Below are 14,505 nucleotides of genomic sequence, written 5' to 3'. Positions count from 1 at the left end.
CCTTCCTTCCTTCCTTCCTTCCTTCCTTCCTTCCTTCCTCCCTTTGTCTCTATTTTCTTTCTTGGCATCCTAATGCTTTGCTACTTACTGTATTCCATTCCTTTTAGGCCCAAACATTAGAAGCAAGTACTTTATTTAATTTATTAGTTCTTGTTATGGACTGAATTGTGCTCTCCCCACCCCCATTCATACGTTAAAATTGTAACCCCAAGCACCTCAGAATGTACTAGTAACTGTATTTGGGGACTGGGTTTTTAAAAAGGTAACTAAGATCAGATGAGTTCATTGGGGCGGACGCTCATCCAATGACTGGTGTCCTCATAAAAATTAATCGGGACACAGACAGTCTAGAGGAAAGGCCTTGTGAGGACACGGGGAGAAGGTGGGCGTCTACTGGCCAAGGGGAAGACCTCAGAAAAAATTAACCCTGTCGGCACCTTGACCTTGAGCTTCCAGCCTGTAGAGCTGTGAGACAATACTTTTCTGCTGTTTGAGCTACACAGTCTGTGGTACTTTGTCACAGCAGCCCTAGCAAACTAATCCATCCTCTTAAATTCTTTTTTTCCTTTTACATATGGAACACTTCAGGAATTTGTGCCTCATCTTTGCATAGGGCTCATGCTAATCTTACCTGTATTGTTACAGTTTTACTATCCGTGCTACTCAATGAGCACTGCCCTTAGATTATTTACCCCCCAAATTTACAAAGTTTTTTTAAAAATTGGCTTTCTCGGATTTCAGGTCTCACCACGGCTGCTGCCTGACTCCATCGCTGCGGAGTCAGCGTGGCGAGTGCTGCTTTTGCCTGCTTGTGAGAGACAGCGAATCCCAGCATGGCTGAGCAGCTCCCATGTTTGGGTAAAAATACTGAAACACTGTAGATGGCAGCATGACATCACGAATGACCACTTTAGTGCGAAACCACTGTGTCACTGTCCCTCTTCACTTTTTTTCTCCCCCTTTTTCTTCTTTCCCTAGCGGGCAAGTTACTGGAACCTTTTAAAAAATGATTATTTTTGGTGAAAACTTGGAAAAGCAATTATGCCTGTTTTTCAAGTTCACTCCTGTGGCCTGTACTACAAAGTACCAATCAGCAACATCCCCTTGAAAAGCCTTTAGGCAAACACTTTGTTATTCTAGCTACCCACCCGGAGCATCCCAGCTTTAGATTTAAACATATTTTGAAATTAAGCCTCAGAGATGTTCCCAGCCTTTTTTCAATTTTCTGAAGATAAGTTTACCAAATGTTAACAAAGAAGTAATTATTCTCAGAACTTAGGGCAACAGGGCAATGGGCCTGAGAACTGCCTGTTAGACTGAGGCCAGCGTGTTACTCTGTAATGGACATACAGACGCAGTTCAATTGCCCTGCATTTCTTTTCTTAACAGAAAAAAAATTGTTGCTTCAGGGAACTCCAATAATGACTGTTTTCAGAAAAATCTAAAACCCCAAACCAGGGGTCAGCAAACTTTCTGCACAGGTCCACATAGTAACTGTTTTCAGCTTTTTAGGCCACGTGGTCTCTGTGGCAACTGCTTTACTCAGCAGTTGTTTCTGGAAAGCAGCTGCAGGCCATAGGGACACAAATAGGCATGGCTGTGTTTCAATAAAACTTTATTTATAAAAGCAGACAGGCAGAGTTGGCTGTGGGCAATAGTTTGCCAACATCTGCTCTAAACTTGGGCTTGCTGTCCCTCTGAGAAAGACTCTCTCTGCATTAGGTTTGAACTCTTCTATAGACATTCTGCCCAACCTCACTTTTGTTTTTCTTCTCAAATGCTGTTAATTTCCACATATGTTTCGAGCATGATCTTGTGTTACTTCTTTTGGAGGTAAAATGTTCGGTTGGGTGGAGGAGGAAACTGACTCTTGAGCTTGATATTGGAGATGAGTCTGGGCATATCTCATTTTTTCTTAGTTCATCCCATGCACCATCTGGTTTGGGCTCAACCTTGGTAATAAGGGTTTAGGCTGGAGGTTGTGCTTGGAACTGGCCAAGTAAGTATGGAGGTAATGGGGCAAATGCTTTTCAAGCACCTGGTGGTAATATGTGTGCCTATGAATGAACAACCAGCTTAAGGAGTAAATTACATTATAGTAATTCTATTAGCGGTCATGCACATATACATTTATGAACAGTGCCCTGTGTGTCACAAAATACATGAAATAATTCTCAAAAAGATGATGCATTTATTAATAAGCAAGTCCCCCAGGGGCTAATTCCAAATGTGATTCACTTGAGACCATTGCCAATGTCAATTCTCTGGGTGAAGATGGTCCGGACGTAGATAATGCTGATGAGCTTGCGGAAACCAGCAACCGTGAGCTCCTCAAGGCTACCTCGGGGCACACCCGAGCCCTGGTGACCTCAGGCTGGGTTGCCTTTGAAGATATTCCCTTGAGGGGATCGACCTGCTAGTTCAGTGGTCAGCAAACTCATTAGTCAACAGAGCCAAATATCAACAGTACAACGATTGAAATTTCTTTTGAGAGCCAAATTTTTTAAACTTCAACTATATAGGTAGGTACATTGTTATTAACTTAATTAGGGTACTCCTAAGGCTTAGGAAGAGCCACACTCAAGGGGCCAAAGAGCCTCTCTACACTGGGGCAGCCCCCAGGCAAATAAATCAAATCGTGTCGGCTGGTACACTTCTTCAGGGGCACGGAGAGACGGAAGGGTGCTTTTGATAGCTTCTGGTCTCACTTTAATATTAAACTTATAAGAACATTATAGGAGGGAAGCCCTTGAGGGTGAAACTGAGGCTGGATAAAGGCACCCCTTCTGTCACACAAGATCCCCTCACTTTGTATGAATACATTGGTATGAATGACTTTATGAATAAACTCTATTGTCTGTATGTGGACTATGATACCCTTTGACTAAAAACTAGGCAAAAGTCTGTGGTTGGCCTTGAAACACTGACATGGGCTCATTTGAATCCCTGCTTTATGTCAGCTCTCATGGAGAAGTGAAGGCCTTCCGGAGCCTGCCCGGTACAATCAAGGACTTTGTCCGTTTCCATCTTTCTTGCTTGGTCTGGGTTGTAGAAATAGACAAAACTAAATAGAGAAACCTGCTCCAGGGAGCAGCCTTGGAAAGTGTGGTTGCAAAGATATAGATAGGCTTTGTGTGGGGGAATTTCCATGATAAATATACTCCAAGGACCAGAAGAGTGAGTTCACATGAAAAGCATACATTGGGTGCTTGGAAAGTGTGCTTTCTATAGACAGGTTGCATAAACGCATATCCAGGGAGCCCTCCTGGGAGGACTTGAGCGTTTGCTCAAGGCGTGGGGATGAAAAGTACTGCTAACTTGGTTTACTTATTGGCTGAAACTTTATGGAAAGGGAAAAAAATCCTTCAGGTGACACAAAGTGGACTTTTTTCTTATGCTCTGTATAGGTTTTTTTGGGGGAACATTTTCCATTTCCATCCTTATTTGGCAAACTTTGAATAAGTATTTGCACAGTATACCGGAACATCTCTCCTAGATTTTGGAACTGTGCTGTCCTGTAGGAGGCGCTAGTCTTGTGTTGAGGTAAAACACTTAAAATATGGCTGCTGTGACTGAGGAACTGAGTTGTTTACTTTATTGAGTTTTAGTTCATTGATATTTAAATAACCACATGTGGCTAGTGGCCACCTAATTGGGGCAGCACGGACATAGAACATTTTCATTTTCATTATCACAGAACGTGCTATTTGATCTGTTCTAGAGGGTGACAGATCAAATTTTTGTTTACAGAGTTCTTTTTAATATTGAAGACTTAGTTTTCCTCCAACTGAGACATTTTAAGAAAGGATTCCATGAAGAAGGCACCTTCATGCCCATGTTCTTCAGCTCTCATTAACACTGCTAACCTCCTCCCCCCATTCTGAGGAATTATGGGTAACATTTTATATTTAGTTTCCTTTAATGTAGTTAAATATAATATACTAATTCCAGGAAACCATTCTTTAATTAGTTGTGTTTTAAATGGCCTCACTAAACCAAGTAGCCAAGTCCATATTTTTCTAGAAAAAACAAACAACAAACAAGAAAGACCTGTTGTTTTTTTAAAATATATTTTTTATTGATTAAGATATTACATATGTGTCCTTATCCCCACGTTACCCCTTACCCCCTCCCCCCCTCCCCCCCACTCATGCCCTCACCCCCCCCGTTGTCCGTGTCCATTGGTTAGGCCTATATGCTTGCATATAAGTCCTTTGGTTGATCTTTCCCCCTAACCCCCAACCTCCCCTACCTTCCCTCCAAGGCCCGACAGTCCAATCAATGCCTCTCCATCTCTGGATCAGTCCTTGTTTATCAGTTTATGTTGTTCATTATATTCCACAAATGAGTGAGATCATGTGGTATTTATCCTTCTCTGACTGGCTTATTTCACTTAGCATAATGCTCTCCAGTTCCATCCATGCTGTGGCATATGGTAAGAGTTCCTTTTTCTTCTTCCTCTTCTTAAAGAATACTTTTCAGCATTTCATATAATGCTGGTTTGGTGGTGATGAACTCCTTTAGCTTTTTCTTATCTGTGAAGCTCTTTATCTGACCTTCAATTCTGAATGATAGCTTTGCTGGATAAAGTAATCTTGGTTGTAGGTTCTTGCTATTCATCTCTTTGAATATTTCTTGCTACTCTCTTCTGGCCTGCATGGTTTCTGTTGAGAAATCAGCTGACAGTCGTATGGGTACTCCCTTGTAGGTAACTGAGTTTCTTTCTCTTGCTGCTTTTAAGATTCTCTCTTTGTCTTTTGCTCTTGGCATTTTAATTATGATGTGTCTTGGTGTGGTCCTCTTTGGATTCCTTTTGTTTGGGGTTCTCTGTGCTTCCTGGACTTGTAAGTCTATTTCTTTCACCAGGTAGGGGAAGTTTTCTGTCATTATTTCTTCAAATAGGTTTTCAATATCTTGCTCTCTCTCTTCTTCTGGCACCCCTATAATTCTAATGTTAGTACACTTGAAGTTGTCCCAGAGGCTCCTTACACTATCTTCATATTTTTAGATTCTTTTTTCTTTTTGTTTTTTCGGTTGGGTATTTTTTGTTTCTTCGTATTTCAAATCTTTGACTTGATTCTTGGGATCCTCTTGTCTGCTGTTGGATCTCTGTATATTATTCTTTATTTCAGTCAGGGTATGCTTAATTTCTAGTTGGTCTTTTTTCATATCCTCCAGGGTCTTACTAAATTTATCGGCAGTTTCCAGAAAATTCTTGAAAAACCTTATAAACGTGGTTTTGAACTCTATATCCAGTCATTTGCTTTCCTCCATTTCTGTCATTTGTGACCTGTTTCTTTGTCTCCTCATTTTTTATGCTTCCCTGTGTTGGTAGAGTGGTTTTGTGTGCTAGGTGTCCTATAGGGCCCAGTGGCTCAGCCTCCCCAGTTACCTGAGGTGGACAATCTTGGTGCACCCCCTTGTGGGCTGTGTGCACAGTCTTGTTGTAGTTATGCCTTGATTGTTGTAGGTATCGCTGAGAGGAATTGACCTCCAGGCCAATTGGCTGTGAGAATCAGCTGTGTCTGCAGTGGGAGAACTTCTGTGTTGAAGACACTTTTCTGGAGCAAGACTTGCTTCAGTGGGGCTTTGGTGCTCACTGAGTCTGCCCCCTGAGCATGTCCCTTATGGATCTGAGGAGTTGTAATCTGGATGGTCCCATTCTGACCACTGGGTACACTGGCTCTTGGATCTACGGAGGTGCTAATTTAGCCTCTGCCTAAGGTTACCCAGCAGGAGCTACGAAGAGATTTGCAGATTCCCCTTCCTTTTTTGGAGTTTGGAGGTGCCCAGATGTGGCTCAGCTGTGAAGCAATGCAAGCTGCTGTGGGGCCTTGGGCCTTCTCTTGGAAGTTCTGGGTCTGTCTGGCCCAGCTGCAATTTGTTAGGTAATTTTCAGGTTGCAAAGGGCCAGGCCTTTCATATACAAAAGCCTCTGGTGCAGCCTGGGTGGGGCGGGGTCTCAAGGAATCAACAGGGCGGAGCAAGCAGCTATGGCTGATCCTCAGCTCTGCCCTAAGGGGCCCCGTGTCTCAGTGTCCCGGTAATTGCTGCAAGAACCTCTGAGGGAAAGCTGCCCTCAAGTTCCGAGTTCTGCCTGCTGCCAGACAGTCCAGTTTCTCCCCGTATGAGTCCTAGGTCCCCAGAGACTTCCCGGAACCGGAGTTCAGAGCAGTAGGGAGCTTGTGACTCCCTCCCGATTCAAAAAGACAGCCGAGTCCTCAGGTGCCAGCCCCTTTCCGCGTGCGAGCGCTCAAGCCTCCGTACCTCTGCACTTTACTTCTGCAGCTCCTCTGAGTCTCAGTGTGCTTTTCTCTTTCCTTCTAGTTGTAGAATTTCCACTCAGCCAGCCTTCCTGTAGTTCTGGATGATGTCCGTTTTGTCTTTTCGTTGTATTTTTGAAGTTGTTGTGGGAGGCAGCAATTTCCGGTGTTTACCTATGCCGCCATCTTGGTTTCTCAAGAAAGACCTATTTGTTAGTTTGTTTATTTATATGTTTATTTTATTTGTGCCAAACAGGAAAATGCTGTGATTTAGCAGAAGAAAATTAAGAGGGAGGAAAGTTTTTCAGGTCTTCAAAATGGAGTCAGAACCATGCATGTCAGTACCTTGCTGCTCTTGGTAATTTCTCAAGAGGATATCTGTGAATACCTAATTTAGATGTTTGTTTTTGTGTGTCTCAGTTTAAGTATACTTTAACCTCAGGACAAAGAGACTTTTAATTTTTTTTAAAAATATATTTTTATTGATTTCAGAGAGGAAGGGAGAGGGAGATAGAAACATCAATGATGAGAGAATCATTGATTGACTGCCTCCTGCACGCCCCACACTGGGGAATCGAACTTACAACCCAGGCATGTGCCCTGACTGGGAATTGAACCATGACCTCCTGGTTCATAGGTCGACGCTCAGCCACTGAGCCACACCTGCCGGGCTAATTTTTAATCATAGTTTACAAACCAGTATAACTACATTTCAGGATGTAGCTAATGACCTCAAAATGATCATATGCCATCAAAATGGTTCAAATGGTCATTTTCTGATAATTCTACCAGGAAAAACACATTGAAAGCAAAAATGCATTAAAATTACTTGGAAGCAAACTCCCCGAGGGCCCTGTTGGTTTTGACCCAGTGTAAACTCAAGTGTCCCCTAAGTGCCTGTGCTGCGGTTGGCTTCTATTGCATGGCTGTGTTTAAATGTGAGCGTCAGTTCGGGCATTATAATGGGGTGAGAAATGATATAAGTTAGAAACACTAGGGATCAGGATGATTTTCACAGGCCCCAAGGCCCTACTGTTTTGGGGACCAGAGGGTCAGGCTGTGACTGGATGAAAAAGCCCCAGGGATAAGGGCCCAGGCTCCGGGTCTCTCCGCGCGGCTGTCTCCTGCATCACAGACAGGCTTCTGAAAGGCTGACCCAAGTGTCCCTGCAGAGGGTTACTCTATAAGGAGGTGATCGGCTTTCTCACTGATGGACAGTAGAACGATGGCGGGGCGAGGGGAGCCGTTCCCCAGCTCCACACCAAAACCCAGGTCCCCATTCCTTTCCCTGATCTTGTCTTCGCCTCCCACTGTAAGACAAACACATCAGCAACGTTGCGCCCCACTCAGAAGGCCGCCAACACCTCCTCTAAATAACAGCAATAAACATATTTCATAAACTAGCTGTCTTTTGGGGGGAGATCTGGCAACAAACTTAACTGAGAGAGGTCGGGTGTTTAAAAAGAAACACGGGTTTATTGCTTAAATGTGGAAATAGTACAGACCACCGGCTAAGTTCATAGTTTTTTGAAAAAGTAAGTTAAACACGTCTGTTGCTACTTCACTAACACATACATAAATGGAAGGTGACAAAAAGATTAATATGTAAAAAGGGGCTCAGATTTGCCTGAAAGTTACCGCTATTCTGAGCTCTCCACCTGCAACAATGATCTACTAGTAAATGTCACGTGAAGAACCTGATAAACAATCCTCAAGCCCCCCTATGATTCTGTCTCCAAATAGATACCTTTGCAGTGCAGTTCACTACCCTGTGTCTCTCCTCTTCAACCTGCTCTTGACTGTGTTTCTCCCTGAAAATGGTTCTTTATTTTGAGCCTCGCTCTCGCCCTTCTTGAATGTTAGGGGCATATCGCTGGCTAGACTCCAATCAGCAATGGAAACTTGTGAGAGTTTTGGCAGACCTGGCTTGTGAAATAATGCAGAGCTGGGTAAGTGTAGCCCATTTGGCTGAGATGTGAAAGCAGTAAAGTGATGTATGTAAAGGCATGATCCTATACAGCTGCTGAGAGTTCTTAAAAAAAAAAATGTCCCCTACGAGCTTTCATTCAAAGTGGGTGCATATTTCCAAGGCAGCCCAGAAATCATAGAGCAGCTTATATTTTTTCTTTGTAAACCTTCTATGGACGAATTAAGCTCTGAAAAACCATTTAAACACAAATAGGCCATGATTTCAACACTTCCAAAATCATAAAAAAATAAAAATAAAATAAAAAGGAGGCTGGTATTTGAAGTGTTGTTTTCTCTGGCCTTGCTTCCAAAGCCTCAAAAACATTAAAAATGAATAGATATAACTTCACTGAGGACAGAAGAAAAATATATATATATTTTTTGTATTAGTTGGGACGCATCTCTTTCTACTGCAGAATTGATGGGAAGCTTCTTTTAAACCTTCCCAGCTCCTCAATCTTAAGTAGGGAGGGGAGATGAGAACTAGGACGTATGATAAAGGTAACATTTAAAAACCCCAGGGATCTTGAAATAACAGTAGGTGAAAGGAAACCCATCTGCCCATTGTGACTTTCCCATCGGCTTTTATTTCCTCTGCACCTGCCTCTCTCATCCTTTTCTCTGGGAACAGAGTCAGCAGGGTTTCTAGAAAGGATATTAACATGCTCAGGTTTCCGGCTTGGGAACAGCCAGTTCCCTCCCTTGGAGCCCCCTGAAGTGTGGCGTGGAAGCATCCCGACGTTTTATTGCTGACGAGAGAGCAGGAGGCAGAGATCAGGAAGTAAAGGAGGCTGGTCAATCCTAGGGACAGTGTGCGCCTGACTTTCCTGCCTGCCTGTCCATGTCCTCGTCCTCGTCGTGAGAAGTGGGCCTGCTCTCCAGGTCACCTTGTTGCAGCAAGAACCACTATCGGCACGGCTGAAAGCAAGTCCTAGGCGGACAGTGTATGGCCGATGGCAGAAAAACAAAGGGTCTCGATCCCCCACCTCCTGTGTCGACGCCCACTTGCAAGGTGACTTTGCGGTTCCTTCCATCAAATGGTAGCATCTCTTTCCCCACAGTTTGCACTCGGGCTCCTCTGCGTTGGTCTTCAGAATGTAGTAGAAGTGATGATGAGCCGGGGGAGTCCAGCCTCTGCTGAAGGCAGAATTCCAAGGTGACCCATAGAGATCCTCCCTGACTGTGTAATCTCCTTGCTTTGACCTCCGTGAGCACCTGTGAATAGGATGAGCTATGTCATAACAGAAGGGATTTTTCAGATATTAGTAACTTCCCAAAGTTTCTTAAGATCAAGAAATTATCCAGCCCTGACCGGTTTGGCTCAGTGGATAGAGCGTCAGCCTGCGGACTGAAGGGTCCCAGGTTCGATTCCTGTCAAGGGCATGTACCTTGGTTGCGGGCACATCCCCAGTGGGGAGTGTGCAGGAGACAGCTGATCGATGCTTCTCTCTCATCGATGTTTCTGGCTCTCTATCCCTCTCCCTTACTCTCTGTAAAAAAATCAACAAAATATATTTAAAAAAAAAAGAAAAAAAAAGAAATTATCCAGATGGGCCTGATCTAATCGCATACTGTAAGTCCTTGAAGCTGGATCTAGAGGCCAGAGATGGAGGAAGTCGGAGATCTGAAGCATGAGAAGGATTTGGAGTACCCTTGCTGCCTGGGAGACGGCCTTGTGGTAAGGAGTGTGGGTAGCCTGTGGTTGCTGAGAGTGAACTCTGACTGACAGCCAGCAAGGACACAGGGACCTCTGTCCAACAACCACAAGGTCTGAATTCTTCCGACACCGAGAATGAGATTGGAAGCAGATATCCCCCTGCCTGCCAGGCTCTAGATAAGACAGTCTGACTTGTGTTTAGCCTTGTGATACCCAGAGCAGAGAAGACAGTCATGTCGTGCTGAAGGTCTGATTTACAGAACTGTGGGCTAATAAACGATTGTTGTGTTAAGATGCTAAGCTCATGGTAGTTATTGTGCAGAAATAGAAAACGAAGACAGTCTCAAAATACCTGTGCACTTCCATTCTCTCCTGGGGCCTTTTCAAGGTCATGAGACCACGCCCAGACTAGCCTTTGGGGGCAATGAGAGACCACATGGAGCAGAGCTGAGCGACCCTGCTGACGGCCTGCTGACTTTCGGAAGCAGAGCCACATAACCACGCCACAGGTGACCCCAGATGCCTGAGGTGGCTCAGCCCAGACTAGAAGCACCAGCTTATTCTAGTGTAGGCTGCTGACCTACAGAATCAGGAGTGCTATGGTCTACATCAGCCGTGGGCAAACTACGGCCCACGGGCCGGATCCGGCCCCTTTTGAAATGAATAAAACTAAAAAAAAAAAAAAAAAAAAGACCATACCCTTTTATGTAATGTTGTTTACTTTGAATTTATATTAGTTCACACAAACACTCCATCCATGCTTTTGTTCCGGCCCTTCGGTCCAGTTTAAGAACCCAATGTGGCCCTCGAGTCAAAAAGTTTGCCCACCCCTGGTCTACATGTTTGTGTCCCCTCAGATTCTTATGTTGAATCCTAGCCCTCAATGTGATGGTATTAGTAGGTGGAGCCTTTGGGAAGAGGTTAAGGTCTGAGAGGGAACTGTCATGAGTGGGACTAATGCTCTTATGAAAGTGGCCCCAGAGAGATCCATTGCCCCTTCTGCCACGTGAGGTTACAGCAAGAAGGTGGCCCTGTGAACCAGGAAGCAGGCCCTTCCCAGACACCAAATCCGCTGGCATTATGGTGTGGACTTCCCAGCATCCCAAACTATGAGAATACTTGCTGTTTGCAAGCCACCCAGCCTGTGGAATTCTGTTAGAGTAACCTGAATGGACTAAGACACTGAGCTGTATGAATGATTGTTATTTTTGGTCCATTGTGTTGTGGGGTGGTGTGTTACATAGCAGCATCTAATTGACACACTAGCCATCTTCATTAGTGGGCACACACGTTTGACGCCTTTACTTAATGCTACCATGTACGTTGTCATAATTAGAGAGGATGGAACCGCCTGGGCTGAAAAGATGAAGCTTTTCCCTGCCTAGTGCTGAGACCTCATTTCAATGAGCTATTCAGGCAGCAGATGCCTTAGCGCTGATGAGAACTGTGGCATGGTGTTGATCAGGATTATTACAGAGGCCGTGTCAAAATTCCTCATTGCCTCTCCAATTCATGAGACATAATTTAAAAATATTCGTTATGAGCAGAAGCTCAGGGTAAATTACTTTAACAACCCAAATTTTCAAAATTGTAAATATTTAAAAAATAAAAAAAATTGTCTTGCCAAATCCCTGATTATGGCTAAAAGCAGACAGGCTGAGGCAGACAACTGTGAAAAATGGAGATGAAAAGATTTCAGTGGTGTGCTCATGTTGTCGGAGTCGAAAATTGTACAGACATCTATGTATATACAAAAGCGTAATATACAAATAGACCGGATGGTGGAACGACCGGTTGGCTATGACGTGCACTGACCACCAATCCAGACACTCAACGCAGGAGCTGCCTCCAGCCCGCAGGTCCCAACCGCCCGATGGGGAACCGGGAACCGGGGGTGGGTGGTGGCAGAGACTCAGACAGCACCGTGGCCCAATCACCCCACTGGTCACCCCACACACAGAGGACGACCGGTGGAGGCAGGGTGCAGGGCCAGTGAGTGGGTGGGAACGATCAACCTCTTGGTCCTTCCCCCGGCCGGCAGGCTCTGATCGCCCGATGGGGAGCCAGGAACTGGGGGTGGGTGGCAGTGGCCGTGGACGGTGCTGGGGCCCCAATTGCCTGGGCGGACAGTGTGGGCATGGTGGGGGGCGGGACCAGCTGCCAACAGTTGGGGAAGATCAGCCCTGATCTCGGGCCAGGCCTAGGGACCCTACCCTGGCACGAATTTCGTGCACTGGGCCTCTAGTTTATGAATAAATGCAATGTATCTAGCTTGGCTGGCATGGTTCAGTGGTTGAGCATCGACCTTTGAACCAAGAGGTCACAGTTTGATTCCCGGTCAGGGCACATGCCCATGTTGTGGCCTCGATCCCCAGTGTGGGATGTGCAGGAAATAGCCCATCAGTGATTTTCTCTCATCATTGATGTTTCTATCTCTCTTCCCTTCTTCCTTCCTCTCTCTGAAACCAATAAAAATATATGTAAAATAAATAAATAAATAAATGCATGAGGGTCTGAAGTGTCCACACTGAACTCAGGGAGGCTCTTTTGCAAACGTGGGTCTCCCCTTTAGCAGACCACAACCTGCTTTATGTTCCCTCGATGAGCAGGTAGGTCTGTGAAACAAAGATGTGGGTGGCTCCATTTCATTTTGAACTCCCAATAGGGATGTCGGGGACCTTGGATATAGAAATCTCAATTCCTGTAATATTTTAGTACTAAGAAGACTACTCTAACACCTAATGTTAATATCTCCTTCAAAGAGCTGTGATGATGGCTTACCTCCAGCCCCCAAACGCACCGGGAAATGAGAGAGCAGACATCTGTGGATGGAGGTCACTGTGATACTAGCGTGAGGGAGACAAGAGTTCAGCAATAGGGCTGCCATGGCTAGTGGATTGGGTAGGGAGGGTGCTGTGACAGAACAGCAACAGTGGCTTGCGAAGAACAAGGAGGTCGTTAAAGGGCCAGATAAAGAAAAAAAATCTGTGTGTGAAGAAACTGGGGGTGGGAAGTGGGTAGGGAACTTAATTCAAAACATTGGTAACTCAGAGAGAAAAGAACAGAATGTAAGACAGGGATGGAGGATATGAGTAATTCAAGTTCAACCGACTGTCAGTGCACCATTGGTTTCACCAATACCACAGCGACCTGCAGGCATGTCCCAGGGAAAGCTGACTGCTAGATGCTTCGTGTGATGGACAGGACTTTCGGATGGAGACTCTTGTGGATGCTTAGATAGGAAACAGCCGATGTCACCTAGAGGAACTCTGCCGTGTCCAGGTCAGTGAAGACCGTGAATCGCACGAACACTCGCGCTGCTCACTTGTATTATATTTCTTGCCAGGGGAGGCGATGAGCAGAGGGCAAATTGACCCCCGTAGAGCCTCAATCTTGCAGAGTCCCTATTCTAGAAGGATCTGGAGGGAGAAATAGGTTTCTGTGGGACATTCGTTATACCTGTCTCTCCGGGAAACATTCACCACCAGTTCCTTTATCCTGACCCGTGGACCCCCATCTAGTTCCTCTCCACACCTCACCCCTCCTAGGCTTCTGTTCTGGACAAGGGAAGAACAGTTTCGTGGACTGGCTCCCAGAGAGACACACATAGGATTGTCCATGATCCAGAGTCTTCTGCCTTTGAGGGTCCCCTTCACATGTGCAGGCCCCCCCCCCCCCCGCCCCCAGAGACCCCACATGACGGGGACAACCCTTTACAACAGCACTCATTGCATGTGTCTCCCCACATGAGGCCCTGCGCCCCTGGCACCTGAGTCCTCTTTTATTCTCAGTGCCAGGAACACAGTGGGCACTCAAATATCCAGTGAATCACTGAGACTAAATCTGAGAGTGCACCTATCATGATACTTCGGTTAAAATGTTGTTGTTTTTTGGTCAATTTTTTGCAAAGTCGTGAAGAGACAAAGGTCCCTAGGCTTGATATTTCTGTGCAGCAGGTGGGACTGGAAATAGCTGCTCTACAGACCCTGCACTTCAAAGGCCAGGGCGGCGAAGTGTCGCCATCGCTGATCTGTAGTCAATGTCACAGAACAAAGGGCAGGAGAGACCAGATAGCCGATGAAAGCAAGTGTCTTGTTTCAAGTTCAAAGCAGTGCTTTTGCGACCTGGCATGCTATCAGGAGCAACACATCCCACCCACGCGCTCCGGACAAACCTTTGGACGTCACCACCTCTGCCTGTGCTACAGGCTGTTGGCAGGTCCCTGGGCTGACAGCCCCGGCCGCACCGCCCAGGGTTCTGCTGCATCTCCAGGGCCAGCAGTCGGCTCCAGTGACCGCTTGCTTCCAAGCGAGGTGTGCACTTGCTTTTCTGGCAGAGCGATTGTTCCATCCCTGTCATAGAACTTCACATTTGGGGGACATTTAAGGACACAGAAGAAATAATTTACTCCCCTTCTTGAAATGAGATATTTTCACTGGCAAGTATCAATGTCCAATTAATCAAATGGTTGTTCCAAGCAGATTCTGACCACGGGGAAGTACAAGTATAATTATAATACAGAGAAGGGCAGTTTTTCAGGGGTTGGGAGCTGAAAGATTCAGGCTCCATCACATAGTATCTGTGTGACCGTGGGTTACTCAGTCTCTCCACACTTCA

At 45.5% G+C, this 14,505-nt stretch overlaps 1 non-coding gene across 1 annotated transcript; it reads right to left on the bottom strand.

The window, feature by feature from the left end:
- Positions 1–568: 568 nt before the first annotated feature.
- Positions 569–674, bottom strand: LOC139004601 (U6 spliceosomal RNA). Its single transcript, XR_011470466.1, has one exon. It is a non-coding gene; the product is annotated as a U6 spliceosomal RNA (small nuclear RNA).
- Positions 675–14,505: the final 13,831 nt, after the last annotated feature.

Source organism: Myotis yumanensis, unplaced genomic scaffold (assembly GCF_028538775.1).
Source record: "Myotis yumanensis isolate MYYU_CA2020_CCGP unplaced genomic scaffold, mMyoYum1.0.hap1 SCAF_2, whole genome shotgun sequence".
Classification (NCBI taxonomy): Eukaryota; Metazoa; Chordata; class Mammalia; order Chiroptera; family Vespertilionidae; genus Myotis; species Myotis yumanensis.
Note: the sequence above shows the minus strand (reverse complement) of the source record. Positions and strands in the feature narration are given on the sequence as shown.